This window comes from Crinia signifera, chromosome 6 (assembly GCF_055691185.1).
Source record: "Crinia signifera chromosome 6, ASM5569118v1, whole genome shotgun sequence".
Lineage (NCBI taxonomy): Eukaryota > Metazoa > Chordata > Amphibia > Anura > Myobatrachidae > Crinia > Crinia signifera.
The window spans coordinates 218,936,350-218,952,377 of NC_139222.1; positions in this window are offsets into that span (position 1 = coordinate 218,936,350).

The following is a 16,028-nucleotide window of genomic DNA, read 5'->3' on the forward strand; positions in this document are numbered from 1 at the left end:
GAGTCAAATTGATATGTGTATGCCCACAGTTGTGGGTCGCTTTGATACTCTAAATTTCAAAAATATATATATGAAGACACAGATTACAAAGATAGGATGATTTGTGAATTGTATCCAATAAATTGTATAGTGTGTGTCCACTTCACCAATACATAATACATAATAATGCGCTCAATCGGCGTAAATTTAAATGTGATAGATGCAGAGCTCCAAATATAGTCAAACAAAAGGGTAATGCAGTGATAGCCACCTACAAGAAGTGATACTGAAGTTTTAATTGGATTAAGAGTAGTATCAAAATAGGGACTCCACAGGAATGCACACAATTACTACTGCTGTGTCAAATGACTAGTCCTAGTCCTGTATTGACACAGTGAGCGGATTGTGTTGTCAGACCATCAATGGGGAGTAGAGTTGGGAACTATATAGAAATAGCATCTGCTGTCTCTTCCCCAGAAATAAGGTGCCCTGTTGTCACCGACAGTGCAGGGTCTAGCCGAATTTTCTGGGTGGAGATGAGAGTGCTAGAGAAAAGGTCATATATGGTGCTATAATAGTGCAACACAGGAGACGACTTCTGCCTAGTGGGTTAGTAGGCTGCTGCTTCCCATTGATAATACATTGGTGGGAAGTGAGCGGTACTCACCACTGGCTGCGTTTAAAGTATAGAGTAGAATATCAGTAATCACTTTAAAAGGGTATATGGTGCCCTGTTGACTGATAGTCAGAGCAGGGTCCTGCCAAAACCTCTTGCACTGATCCGATAATTTACGAGTAGAAAGAGTGCAGAAGAAATGGGAGGAAGGGGGAGAAAAAGGAGGTGCGTCTGAGGTCTGAGGTATCAGGAGCTACCAAAATCCCATTGCTAAAAGCATTGATGGGAATCAGTGTACACTGTGCCAGAGACGACCTGGAATAAATCCCCCTGATTTAGAAGTGTCACCTTAGTTGCTGCTTAAATATTCTATATAGCAGGTGCTAGACATGGAGAAGGAGCCATCATGGTAGGGCTTGCTTCTACAACATACAGGTCTAGATAATTTGAGTGCGGAGCCGTGGGAATGGCTGCGGTGATGGGACACTGCTATGAGTTATATAGTGAGCCGGTGACCCTCTCAGAGTAGTGGAACAGTGTGGCTAGCACTGCTTACTTGCCGTAGGAGGTCTCTGCATCGGCCGGGAGCTTTTTCGGATGTGTCCTGAGCGGCGCTGAGTAACAGCGTCAGGTCTCGCCGGCGCCGGGTGTAGTATGTCAGGAAAAGAAGGCAGACAGCTGTTTCGCTTGGAGAGCTTCGTCAGTGCTGTTTCTTTCCCTTTAAAAATTTTACATCATAGCAGTGGGCAGGCTCTTGAGAGACAATTGTTAGTGTAGGACTTGCAGTGAAATGGGGTCCCTTGGCGATGGGCTGCAAGCTTAAATGTATTGATCAATTCATGAACTAGAACCCCATTATTTATTTGATTAATTGTATACTAAGGTGAGTTAGTTCATTATGGAGAGAGTTGAGTCCCTGTATTTATTAGAGCATTTATTTATTTATTAGAGCATGTGGACACAGGCCACTTCACCCCAACCTGGGAATGGCGAGTGCTGCTTGCACCCCATTCGCAGGGATGGCGAGTGTTGTGGTACTCTGTATGTGTATATATATATATATATATATATATATATATATATATATATATATATATATATATATATATATATATACAGTCCAGGGATCCGCACTCCCATCCAGGAATATTTGCAGAGATCGGGGTGCTCCCCTAGGGAAAGGGAAATTTTCCAAAAGTAGCAAACAGTCCGGTTTTTAAGCCAGAGAGGGCACTCACCACCACAGTAGGTACAACGCTTTTTTATTCAGGAGTAGTAGACAGGCATAGTCAACGTTTCAACCCCGGAGGGCCGTTTTCAAGACAGCTACAGAGATCAGTGTGTCACCACAGCAAGCCAGGCATACACTGAGACTACCATGGAGGTTATTTATACCTTAGCCAATCGGGGCTAATTGCCCATAATCAACAAATAATTAACAGGTGAGTGGATCCTCCTAACACACACCTATTCAATACTGATTGGTCAAAATCACAAGCCAGCCCTATCTAGCCCGTATACAAACAAAACAAACACACATAAACCACAAAGTATTTGGTCCAGATAAAATAAACATATTGCTAGCCAGAGCTTGTGCATACCTCTGTTTAAACCACGTAAGCGATCGCGTTAGTGTCCCGCCAGGTGCACGAGGACGCCAGCCCATACCAGCGCCACCCATACCCAGAAGTGTGCAGTCCAAATGCGTTCCACGACCTGATAGGTCATCCCCAGTCAGCTGGTAGCTGTCACATGGGGCGGCTGATACGGCCAAAATGTACAGCCTCTATTGTGCTGTATAAACACAGAGATTCGGGCATATTAGTAGTAGCATATGTTAGGCACAATCCTTACTAACGGTGCCCGAACATGCCTGAATTAACAAGCATTGTCCGGACCCGGAAGTTATGCGCTTCACATGCGTTTCATTCTGCTTAAAGGCACAGTATATGAATAGCTAAAATGGAAAAAACTGACATACAAAAAATAAAGACAAACACCAAATAACATATAAGTGCTTTGTGTCACCCCCTTAGCTGTGACTTCTCGGCTCATGCAATCTACAGAACTACAACAACATAACATGGAAGGGGGGGCATGGAATACTATTGGGAGGTACATTTGTCTATAGACTAAAAAATTTTGGATATCAATTAATATCTCATAATATACTAAATATTAAGGCCAGGTAAAAATGAATCCTCCATGGTAGTTTACATAAACAACAGCATTGTGAATAAGACTGCGGAATTGCAGTCTAATTTAAAAACCAAACAGCCCCCCACCAGGAGTACCACCAACACAGGGTAGTCATTCGTGGTGAGGCAGTCCAGTGTTTATCTTCAGACCATGATAATATTCTACATGACAAACATACTTATTGAAAAAAATTGTTACTTATTGCAAGAAAATACTTAAGGGGTTATTCTCATTTAACCCATGAGGGTCAATTGTGTTTAAATCAAAGATCCATCGGGACTCCTTTTTCTTGAGGATCAATTCCCTATTCCCCCCTCGCGACAGTTTAGGTACATGATCAATTAGCATGCAGCGCATTGTTGCTACCTGATGTTTATACTTTAGAAAATGTCTTGCGACCGGCTTGTCTAATCTAAGACTTAGGGAACATTTCCCATTAGAAAATACCATCGAGGTGACTCCACAGACTAGATGCACTACGAGAAGCACGTTTGATCCTATCTCACGAAATGACAGTATTAAGACCTTTTCCCGCATGCTCAGTAATGATATGTTTACCGCCACCATTGCCAAGCCACAATTTTATGATCTAACAGTGGCACAAAGAGAGGCCTTGGTGACTTTGAAGAATAATGATCACATAGTGATCCATCCCGCCGACAAAGGCGGGGCAGTGGTCATCCAGGACTGGGTGGACTACAACACTGACTGACACATAATCCCATGACTGCCATCAAGAGGAGCATTGACTTGGTGTTAAATGAAGCACTACTCGAAGGGTGGATAGACGAACGTGCAAAAAAGTTCCTTACAGTTGACTACCCCGTCACACCAATTATCTACACCTTACCAAAAATACACAAGCGGCTGGAGTGCCCGCCAGGCCGACCGATTATGTCGGCGAGGGGGGTCGGTACTCCAGCCGCTTGCTGTGTATGTTGACCAATTTTTACAGCCTATTATGTGCAGTGCATCCAGTTACATACAAGACACTGGACATTTTTTGACAAAGATCCGTGAGATCATCTGTGTCCCTCCTGATACATGGCTGGCGACCATGGGCGTCCAGTCCTTGTATACCATCATCCCACACACCAATGGGATGGAAGCGGTCCGGAACAGCCTCCAGCTGTCTGATCACAGTAAACCGCCTATCGAATTTTTACTTACCTTGATAGAGTTAATTCTTACTAAGAATTACTTTATGTATGGTAAAGAATATTTTGGCCAGTGCAATGGGACTGCAATGGGCAGTAATATCACCCCGGCGTATGCCAATATTTTTATGACAGCGTTTGAACAAAAACATATCTACCAACTGTACGGTGACAAATTGACGAAATATTTCAGATATATTGATGACGTATTTGTTTTGTGGTCAGGCACCAGGGAGGAGTTCATTAGTATGATTGAGACCCTCAATGCATTAGATGAACCAGTTAAGTTCACGTTTGACATCGACCAAATGAAAATGAATTTCTTTGATATAACAATATTTCGAGATAGTGACAAACTTGGCTCGACACTATATAAGAAAGAGACAGACCGAAATACGCTGCTCTGCGCCAGCAGTCAGCACCCTAATGCACTCAAGAAAAACCTGCCAGTGTCACAATTCCTTAGAGTGCTCAGGAATAAATTCATCTAATGGAAGAGCGGAGACACAGATCTTAGAAATGAAAGACCGTTTCCTTCAAAGGGGCTATACCACCACCACAGTAGACAGGTGTATTACGAAGGCTTACAAAAAACTGTCAAATACCGAAACACAGAGGTCATCAAAAGGGAAAGACAGGATGACCTATGTCTCCACATTTGACCATACTTCAAATGTCTCCAAGGAGGTACTGAAGAGGTATTGGCCAATTGTGGCCTCAGACCCGGCACTAAAATTGGACAAGGCGCCCCTTCCGATGTGCACCTACAAAAAAGGACCCAATTTAAAAGAACTACTAATGCGCCCTACGTTAAAACCATCTCCATCTACTGAAACGGAGTGATAAGTTGGGGTGTTTTAAATGCACATCCTGCACAACATGTCGAGCGATGTTAACAGGACCTTCCTTTCCCCACCCTCACTCGGGTAAGAAGATCAAAATAAAACATAAATTAACCTGCACTATGGACCACGTTATATATTTGCTTACGTGTCCCTGCGGACTTTACTACATTGGCCTAACCACCCGCAACTTCCGGGATCGCATGGCGAACCATAGACTGTCAATACGCTCAGCATTTGAGACTGGCAGATCAGACAAGCCGGTCGCAAGACATTTTCTAAAGTATAAACATCAGGTAGCAACAATGCGTTGCATGCTAATTGATCATGTACCTAAACTGTCGCGAGGGGGGAATAGGGAATTGATCCTCAAGAAAAAGGAGTCCCGATGGATCTTTGATTTAAACACAATTGACCCTCTTGGGTTAAATGAGAATAACCCCTTTAGTATTTTCTTGCAATAAGTAACAATTTTTTTCAATAAGTATGTTTGTCATGTAGAATATTATCATGGTCTGGAGATAAACAAAGGACTGCCTCACCACTAATGACTACCCCGTGTTGGTGGTACTCCTGGTGGGGGGCTGTTTGGTTTTTAAATTAGACTGCAATTCCGCAGTCTTATTCACAATGCTGTTGTTTATGTAAACTACCATGGAGGATTCATTTTTACCTGGCCTTAATATTTAGTATATTATGAGATATTAATTGATATCCAAAATGTTTTAGTCTATAGACAAATGTACCTCCCAATAGTATTCCATGCCCCCCTTGTGCCACCTTCCATGTTATGTTGTTGTAGTTCTGTAGATTGCATGAGCCGAGAAGTCACAGCTAAGGGGGTGACACGAAGCACTTATATGTTATTTGGTGTTTGTCTTTATTTTTTGTATGTCAGTTTTTTCCATTTTAGCTATTCATATACTGTGCCTTTAAGCAGAATGAAACGCATGTGAAGCGCATAACTTCCGGGTCCGGACAATGCTTGTTAATTCAGGCATGATCGGGCACCTTGAGTAAGGATTGTGCCTAACATATGCTACTACTAATATGCCCAAATCTCTGTGTTTATATAGCACAATAGAGGCTGTACGTTTTGGCCGTATCAGCCGCCCCATGTGACAGCTACCAGCTGACTGGGGACGACCTATCAGGTCGTGGAACGCATTTGGACCGCACACTTTCGGGTACGGGTGGCGCTGGTATGGGCTGGCGTCCTCGTGCACCGGGCGGGACAACAACGCGATTGCTTACGTGGTTTAAACAGAGGTATGCACAAGCTCTGGCTAGCAATATGTTTATTTTATCTGGACCAAATACTTTGTGGTTTATGTGTGTTTGTTTTGTTTGTATACGGGCTAGATAGGGCTGGCTTGTGATTTTGACCAATCAGTATTGAATAGGTGTGTGTTAGGAGGATCCACTCACCTGTTAATTATTTGTTGATTATGGGCAATTAGCCCCGATTGGCTAAGGTATAAATAACCTCCATGGTAGTCTCAGTGTATGCCTGGCTTGCTGTGGTGACACACTGATCTCTGTAGCTGTCTTGAAAACGGCCCTCCGGGGTTGAAACGTTGACTATGCCTGTCTACTACTCCTGAATAAAAAAGCGTTGTACCTACTGTGGTGGTGAGTTCCCTCTCTGGCTTAAAAAACGGACTGTTTGCTATATATATATACGTCGGTTTTCAAATAAATGAAGACTGGAGGCGGCACTCTCAGTGAAACAGACAAAACCTGTATTCAAATCATGTGGTAAAAATCACAGTGACAACGATGTCAGCATTTATGTGTCAACTTCACTGTTTGCTGTTTAAGCTATGTTGCACAGTCAGCAGTCCTGAGGAAGAGGCGCAAGCCTCGAAACTGTCGACACATAAATGCTGACATCGTTGTCACTGTGATTTTTACCACATGATTTGAATACAAGTTTTGTCTGTTTCACTGAGAGTGCCGCCTCCAGTCTTCATTTATTTGAAAACCGACACTGTATTATTGTTGTGGAAGGCACCTCCTCGATACCACTGGATGTACCAAGTGCCGGTCGTTACCCCCATATATATATATATATATATATATATATATATATATATATATATATATATATACACATACATACATACATACATACATACATACATTCATACATACAGGTAAAGGATCTGCGCAAGGTTAGCACATAATCAATTGGTTCCGTCTCTCCAGAATGTGGTGCTGCTCACTCCAAATGGGCTTTGTCACGGCCTCAGTAAGGTGCATAGAACAGAAAAAAGGAGGAGCGCACAGGTAAGTATAATTGCATAGTGTTTACTGAAGAAAAGTGTAGGCTCACATACAATTCAATAAGCAGTAATCAGCATGTGTGGGAATCACCATCAGTACGTCAGCTTCATAGCGCGGACACCGGAGGACATCCAGGGAACCGGCAGATGGAAGTTCCAGACTGCAAACAGACGGGAACCACAGTGGCAGAGATCCGATACGTCAGGTGACCACGCTCCAACGCGTTTCGTCACTGATGACTTCGTCAGGAGGCGTGTCAAAGGTATGTATGGCAGGGTATTTTATAAGCCGGCTAAATGAGCTCAATAAGTAAACAGCATGTACCAATTAAGTGAAATGTGCAAAATGCACACAGAGAGAAAAACAAGCATTCAGTTTATTTAAAAGAATCCAACTGGCAGCAAAAATATATACGCCCCAGCTGGAGTTACAACATTTAATAACATTTAATAATATATATTAAAATTTGTATAAAAAATCAATCGAATATAAATATACAAAAATATACAATGATAAAGCATATATATAAACATACAAAAATACATTAGACAAAGTTAATAAAAACAGCATATAAATATATAAGAATATGTCATTTAAAATTATAGCTAATGCTCAGATTCGGAGATGAACAATTAAAGGGAAGCGGTAGAACAGTACAAAAATACAAAAGTAGTAGTACAAAAGTGGAAAAATGGGACGAGAAAGAAGAATGGTATTAGTACACTCAATAATGGGATGAGAGATATATACATATATATATATGCATGTTAGGCGGGTTTACAACCACCCATAATAAATAAATAAATAAATAATACAAAGAGACATATAAACAGGCATATAAATTCATTCAATGATTCTATCAAATCTAATAGAGAACCGTACCATAAAGTGCCATATAACAAAAACAAGGGGACAGTACATTGCTGTGCACAGGTGCGATGCCAGGACACCCACACTATAGGCACCGTGAAGGGGCAAAAACCCAGCAACAACACGGAGCCAGTGCAAGCGCCCTACATCAAACCTTCTAGTGCAAAAACGGTACAATGTCAACCCCCTCGTTAAGACCCATAGGAGACATAGTGTTAAGAGTATAAATCCAAAATGTCTCTCTCTTACTTAATTTTGTTAAAATATCGCCACCTCTCTCATCGAGGGTGATATGCTCCAACACCTTAAATGAGAAGTTCTGAAGATCAGAGGCACAGCAGGTAGCAAAGTGTCGAGGGACACTGTGTGTTAACACTTTATTTGTAATGCTCCTAGTGTGTGTCGGCAAGACAAAAAGGGTTCTAAAATTACGTGTGTTAGAACACACTAGGAGCATTACAAATAAAGTGTTAACACACAGTGTCCCTCGACACTTTGCTACCTGCTGTGCCTCTGATCTTCAGAACTTCTCATTTAAGGCGTTGGAGCATATCACCCTCGATGAGAGAGGTGGCGATATTTTAACAAAATATATATATATTTATTTAATTCATCTTTATTAAATTTTCCAACATTACAAAAAGTAAAGACAAAGATTACGTAAACATAGACAAACATACCTCACATATACATATACAGTAAAAATCCACCATCACTCTACTTACTCCTACTGTCTAGCAGCAACCCTTATATATATGACGCTTGTACTGGCAGGTATACTATAACACTCTAGCCTCTCATTTGGTCTTATCTGCAGCCCGCGGCTACTTCCTCCACCACTTGGTTTTCCTTTCTTGAGCTCTTTTTATAGTGAATCGTATGTATTTACTCTTAAACCACTTATCTCTATTATTGTTTTTTATTTTTCCCTTTCCCTCTTTCTTCCCCCTTTAATTCCTTTAATATATGCTCAAACTTTTTACTAATAATGGATTCTTGCACATGATTTCCATATTATTGTTCCATCCCTCACTTCTATATTAATCTAATTATAGTGAAACTTATTTTTTGTGTCTAATAAAACAAGTTATTTGCAAAATATTCAGTGTTTAACTTTCTAAATAACATACTATATTATCTCACTAATTTAGCAAAACATTTATAATGTGTTTTATAGTGAACTTTTACCCATAAAGTAACAAGTGCATTTAATTTGTGATCATGAAGTGATCTTTAAAAAAAAAAAAAATCAATAAAAAAAAAATAGAGTAAAAATTTATTAATTAATGAATTATTAAATACTAAAATCCAGGATAGGCATTTTCTCACACCTTTCGTGTTCTAATTAGTGCATTATCATAATTTTTGACATGATAGAACAAGTGTCTTACTGTGTTTTGTAATACTTTGAGTAGTACCACCCTCCCCAAATACCATAAAACTTTTCGATTGAACGCCTAATTAAGTGTACATACTTTTCATGTTCTAATGTGCAATTAACTAAATTAACCCACTCCTTAATTGTAGGGCCCTTGTGTGCCATCCACGTGCGTGCAATAAGAACCTTTGCTATTGAACATATATTAATCGCGTATTGCCTCTTCTCGCTCGACATTAAATCATGGGGCCACACCCCCATAATACATCCTAGTGGTTGAATACACTGATTTGGTATCCCAGTCTCGTTCATAATTCTAGCAACCCCCTTCCAAATGATATTTACATTTTTGCACTGCCAAATTAGATGCCAGAATGTACCGTTTAACTCTTTGCACTTTGGGCATCTGTTCTCTTTTTTTACATTATTTCCCCCTTGGAATTTACTTAATCTCTCAGGTGTTATATATGTTCTATGCAGTATATTCACCTGAATTTGCTGTATCCTAGAGGAATTGGTAGCAATCCTTGGGATTGACATGGCCTCCCTCCAATTTTTTTCTGTAATTGGTGGTATTTCCTTTTGCCACTTTGTTCTAAGCCCCACCATCTCGTCCTGTTTTATCTGGTCTCGTAAAAACCCATAGAATCTAGACACGCCCTTTTGACCCTCCATCTTCTTAATGGCTTGTTTAACTACTGATTCAGCTATATTTATAGGTCCATCCCTTTGATACTGGGAAAGGCCACTCCTCACTTGTAAATACCTATAAAACATCTCCTTAGGCATATCAAATTCATGCTGGAGTTGAGAAAAGGATTTTAGGGTATTCGCCTCATACAACTGCCCGATTCTATTTATTCCAAACTGTTTCCAGGATTCCCCTCCCTGTTGAATATCTAACTGTTTCAGTGGACTTAATGAAAAGATATAGGTATCTGGATCCATTCCTACATTATCCTTCCCCTTTCCTGCCCAGTTCCATATTTTTATGGCCTGGGCAACAAGAGGGGGATACTTTCTTTGAATTTTCCCTGTCAAAAGCAGTTGTAATGGAGTATACCCTGGAGCAGCGATCTCAACTAGCTTAAGCAGTTCCGGGGGGGCTCCTTCCTCCTTAACCCAAAGGCGGAGATGAGCCATCTGGGAGGCCATATAATACATTTTAAAATCTTATAAAGAGACTGCATAGACAATTACCCAACATTAGGACTAGCTAATTTATCAGTTCATATTAGGCTTCAGATTCTTAGGCTTTGTCATGGCCCGTCAACTCACCTATGATTTATATCAATAATCGCTAGTTAAACCTCCTCGACTATGCGTTCTCCCAACTTTATTCTCACAACTTTACTCAGTTACTTTCTTAATCTTCCCTCCACCTCTCTTCCCCCCCCCCCTTCATTTATATATAGTTTACCCTACTGTGTCAGTGAACTAGAGCAGGGTGAGTCAGGTTATCTCAACTTCATTCTTCCATTGCAAAAGAAAGGAAAAAAAAAACATATGTATATATTTTTCCTCTCTCTTCCTCCTATTTCCCCCCTCCTCTTAAAAATAAAGGAAAAGGACATAAATATTTACAATTGTGATCATAATATTATAATTATATATTCTATTATAGCATTTAATTCTCTCTATAAGGTGAAGATACATTCAAATTCCACTTAGATTTCTACTTATTAGTGCAAAATTGTTCTATCATAAAAATGTGATTGTATCCAGTGATTCCAAACCAGGTAAAATTTATTTAGTGTATTACGGGCTTGTGCTAAGTTTCTTTCTTGTTGTATAATAAAATTCACGCGTGCCTTCCATACTTCTATATATGGTGCAACATTAGACATCCACCAACTTCCCACTATAATTTTAACAATGGAGATGAGATTAACGATAAACATTTTATCATTCCTGTCAATATCCCCTGGCACTATTCCCAATAAACAGCACTTTAGAGGCAAGATTTCAATTGGTTTCCCTGTCGTCATTATAATAGATTTGACTTTATCCCAAAATTGAGAGACCTGACAACAATCCCATATTAAATGGATAAATAACCCAGGAGCATTTCCACATTTAGGGCAGGCGGATGAAGCTCTCCCTGCAAATTTCGCCAATTTTAAGGCGGTCATATATGATCTATGTAGAATAAGGAGTTGGGTCTGTTGAACTCGGAGAGAGTTTGTCGCCTTAGCCACCATTGACTTGGCCATAGACCATTCCAGGTCGCACATCTCTCCTATCTCCTTCTCCCATTTTTCCTTTAATACTATTAGACTGTCTCTGTTTTTGTTTTCCATTAAGATACCATATACTCTAGATATTATTTTCTTGGTATTTAGAGCTTTAATAATCTTTTTAATCTCAGATTCATTAAACCATAGGGCTGAATTTGTTAAGCGTGCTTCCACAGCACTCCTTAATTGCAAATATCGAAAGAAGAGTGTATTCGGGAGATTATATTCTTCTTTTAATTGGGCAAATGATTTTAAACCATTCGGACCGTACAACTGGGAGAAATAGTTTATTGAATATGGGTGCCAGGCTTCTGCTATTTGTAGAGCATTAGCTTCCTTGGGGGAAAGCAAATCATCAATTCTATATTCCTTATCCATGATACCATTTTCTATAACCAGACTGACTTTCCTGTTTAGCATCTGCTGCGCCCTTACCATAACTTGAACTGGTTGACTGGCCTGACTTGTTGTCAATACAGACCAGTTTCCATGTCTCTATCCTTCCTGTCTACTTGTACTATCCTGTATGGGGGGTGGGGAGGGGGGGGGGTGTTTGTTCCTGTAATTGTTATACTGCTCTAGATTGTTACAGCGGATATTATGCTTAAATAATGCATCCAATATACTTTGATACCACTTGTCCGCAACCCCAGATAGTCCATCCTATAGCTATCCTTTTGATGGGTGGGTGGGAGGTAGGGGTAAATTAGTTTTGTTAGGCATAGGTTAGCTGATAGCTGACAGACATTTATTTATTCACACACAGACAGTATGACCCGCACCAAGTGGTGTATTGGGATTGTATCCCTGTGGATGGAGAATTATTCTCAAAAGAAGAAACTTTTTATATATATTGTTTCTCTTTATTTTTGGGTGCTCTCAACTGATTAATAGTTTGAATTGTACAGAAAGAAGAAAAAAGAAATCAGTTTTAACTAGGATGCACTCCTCATCCACATTGTCCCGTGGGACATAACATTTTTTAATTATCGTTCTTTATTGAAATGCAATTAAGGGTAAAAGGCCATCATGTATTATTATTGATAGGTCAATTGTATTAATTGTCCATGACCTGGTATGCTGGGTCCCTGTATCAGGGATATTGATGGCGAAATATTAAAAACAAAGTAATGAATATAGAGTAGAAAAGAAAATAAGAAGATTAAATTTATTCTGATACTTCTCAGATAAGTATCAGTGATGTTGTACCAGTGAATGCTTTAGTAGTCAGTGGTATGGAGCCGCTGAATGTGTTATATTGTGTGCAATTGCAACCATTGATATTGCTGGTATGGCTTTTTAAATGTTGCAGTATTTCAGTATTACTTCATATATGCCGTTGCCATCAGGAAAAAGCACTTATTTTATAATTTTGGTGGCCGCTGCTGTATACTCATGGGTGTCGTTCAGTCCAGGTGTAAATTAGGACAGTACTGTCTCATATCCCGTCAGGGGTATTGCGGCTACAGAAGTCGGCCACAGTTAGTATGTGCCAGCTTTATCTGTGTATATAATTACCGCTATGACGGGTGAGGTTCTCACTGTAATTGGCATAGGGACCCCCGCTGCCGATATTTTAGACAGTATTCCCACTATATATGCAGGATATATGCATACAGCCACTAGATGTGCAACTTTATGTGCAACTTTATGCAACTTCAAAACGTTAATTGTGCTGGTATGGCTGGTTTTGAATGTTGCAATTTTGTACTTTTTATTCACATATACTGTTGCAGTTTATAGCAGGCACTGTTTAGTATTAGTGAAACAGTATAGATATTGTTAATTAGGGTGCATCAGTGTGCACTTTCACCATTGATCATGAATTGCATATGCACATTAAAGCTGGCTGATCAAGCGGATAGGATAATGAGCTTAATACAGAGACATCAAGTGTCGCTCAGTCTGATGTCTTGATGTCTCTGTATTAAGCTCATTATCCTATCCGCTTGATCAGCCAGCTTTAATGTGCATATGCAATTCATGATCAATGGTGAAAGTGCAGACTGATGCACCCTAATTAACAATATCTATACTGTTTCACTAATACTAAACAGTGTCTGCTATAAACTGCAACAGTATATGTGAATAAAAAGTACAAAATTGCAACATTCAAAACCAGCCATACCAGCACAATTAACGTTTTGAAGTTGCATAAAATAAAAGCACATCTAGTGGCTGTATGCATATATCCTGCATATATAGTGGGAATACTGTCTAAAATATCGGCAGCGGGGGTCCCTATGCCAATTACAGTGAGAACCTCATCCGTCATAGCGGTAATTATATACACAGATAAAGCTGGCACATACTAACTGTGGCCGACTTCTGTAGCCGCAATACCCCTGACAGGATATGAGACAGTACTGTCCTAATTTACACCTGGACTGAACGACACCCATGAGTATACAGCAGTGGCCACCAAAATTATAAAATAAGTGCTTTTTCCTGATGGCAACGGCATATATGAAGTAATACTGAAATACTGCAACATTTAAAAAGCCATACCAGCAATATCAATGGTTGCAATTGCACACAATATAACACATTCAGCGGCTCCATACCACTGACTACTAAAGCATTCACTGGTACAACATCACTGATACTTATCTGAGAAGTATCAGAATAAATTTGATTAAAACGACAGTTTACAGATTTTAATCTTCTTATTTTCTTTTCTACTCTATATTCATTACTTTGTTTTTAATATTTCGCCATCAATATCCCTGATACAGGGACCCAGCATACCAGGTCATGGACAATTAATACAATTGACCTATCAATAATAATACATGATGGCCTTTTACCCTTAATTGCATTTCAATAAAGAACGATAATTAAAAATTTTTATGTCCCACGGGACAATGTGGATGAGGAGTGCATCCTAGTTAAAACTGATTTCTTTTTTCTTCTTTCTGTACAGCCGTTTATTTATTCCCTACTATAGAAGCTATGGGTGGGGGGACATAGATAGATAGTTAAGTAGAAAGGGGGGTAGTAGTGATTAGGGGATCCAAGTCTATTCCTTTGGGGGGGGGAGGGGGGATTTATATGTTTAGGATAGTATAGAATAGCTGTAGTGGGGGTAGGTTAAGGGATCCAAGTATACCTAAGTTGGGGTTGGTTCATACAGGGAGGGGGGTTATTAGGGAGGTTTGTTTTGGGTTATAAATATTATTATTTTGTGTTCCATATATCCTAAATTAAACCTGGTTTAACTCTAGGATTGTAGGGCTTCAGGTGACTTTAGCAGTAAACTCTATGTCTGATATAATATCCTTTACCCTTAACGTAAAGTGTTACCCGTATGGTGCCTACGGGTACTCTGTGAGGGTGATCCTATTGGTGTATATCACACCGCTACAACCATGCTCAATAGTCTTACTATATATTACACTGCTTTGTTATACCATACCTATATATTGATGTATACAATGTTGCCCTGCACTCCATGGAACAATATTTTGGGGTGTTATTGTGTGTTTGTTTGAGAAAATCAATAAAAAGTATTGAATTAAAAAGAAAATCACCTAGCTGGCATCAGTTGTCTTCTTTCACGCAGTCACAGTCTGAGAGTGCCGCCGCCACCAGCCAGATATATATATATATCCTTGCACTTTAACTGTATACCTGTACAGAACAAGTTATTTTAAGCCAAGTCGGTGCATTAGTGGTGGGACCCGGTTGAAGCTTTCATAGCTATACGCACACGGTGAACCACTACCACTGCACAAGCTGCCTGCCCCAGCTGTCAGCTCAACCACCAGCTGCCAGTCCCGGCCAACATAGAAACAGCAGGACTAGGCATCTGTGCCTTTAGTAAAGCTGCCTTATGAATAATTGGACACAGAAACAACCTATGTTAATATACAAACTGTAATTCCAGTGCAACACATGTTATCATTTAAATCCCTAGACATAAGAGCAGCTCACATAGCTACACATTTTGGCCTGATTCTGTTCACTCGCAAAATCAAAAACTCTCTCTAATGTACAAAACCATGTGTACTTCTGGTGGGGCAGATGTAACATGTGCAGAAAGTTACATTTGTGTTATTTTGTTTCTGTGCAGAGTCAATACTGGCTGCTTTATTTTTTACACTGCAATATAGATATCAGTTTGAAGTACAAACCCCACCCAAATCTAACTCTCTCTGCACATGTTACAACTGCCCCACCTGCAGTGTACATGGTTTTGTCCATTAGAGAGAGAATTTGCTTTTGTGAGTTAACCAGAATCAGGGCCTTTGTGACTTCAGTGCACTACATGTAATCTTTGTGCATAAATTGCAGAATAGACACTGCCTTATGTGTGCGGCTACACGAAGATCCAAATATTTTTCGTGAAAATGTTATTTTGGATGAAGAATTATTTGACCTCAGCTTTCATCATTAACCCCTTGGGTGGTATGCCCGGAAATTCTCCAGGCTCAGCTGTGCTGCCGCAGCGGGCTGTCCCAGAAA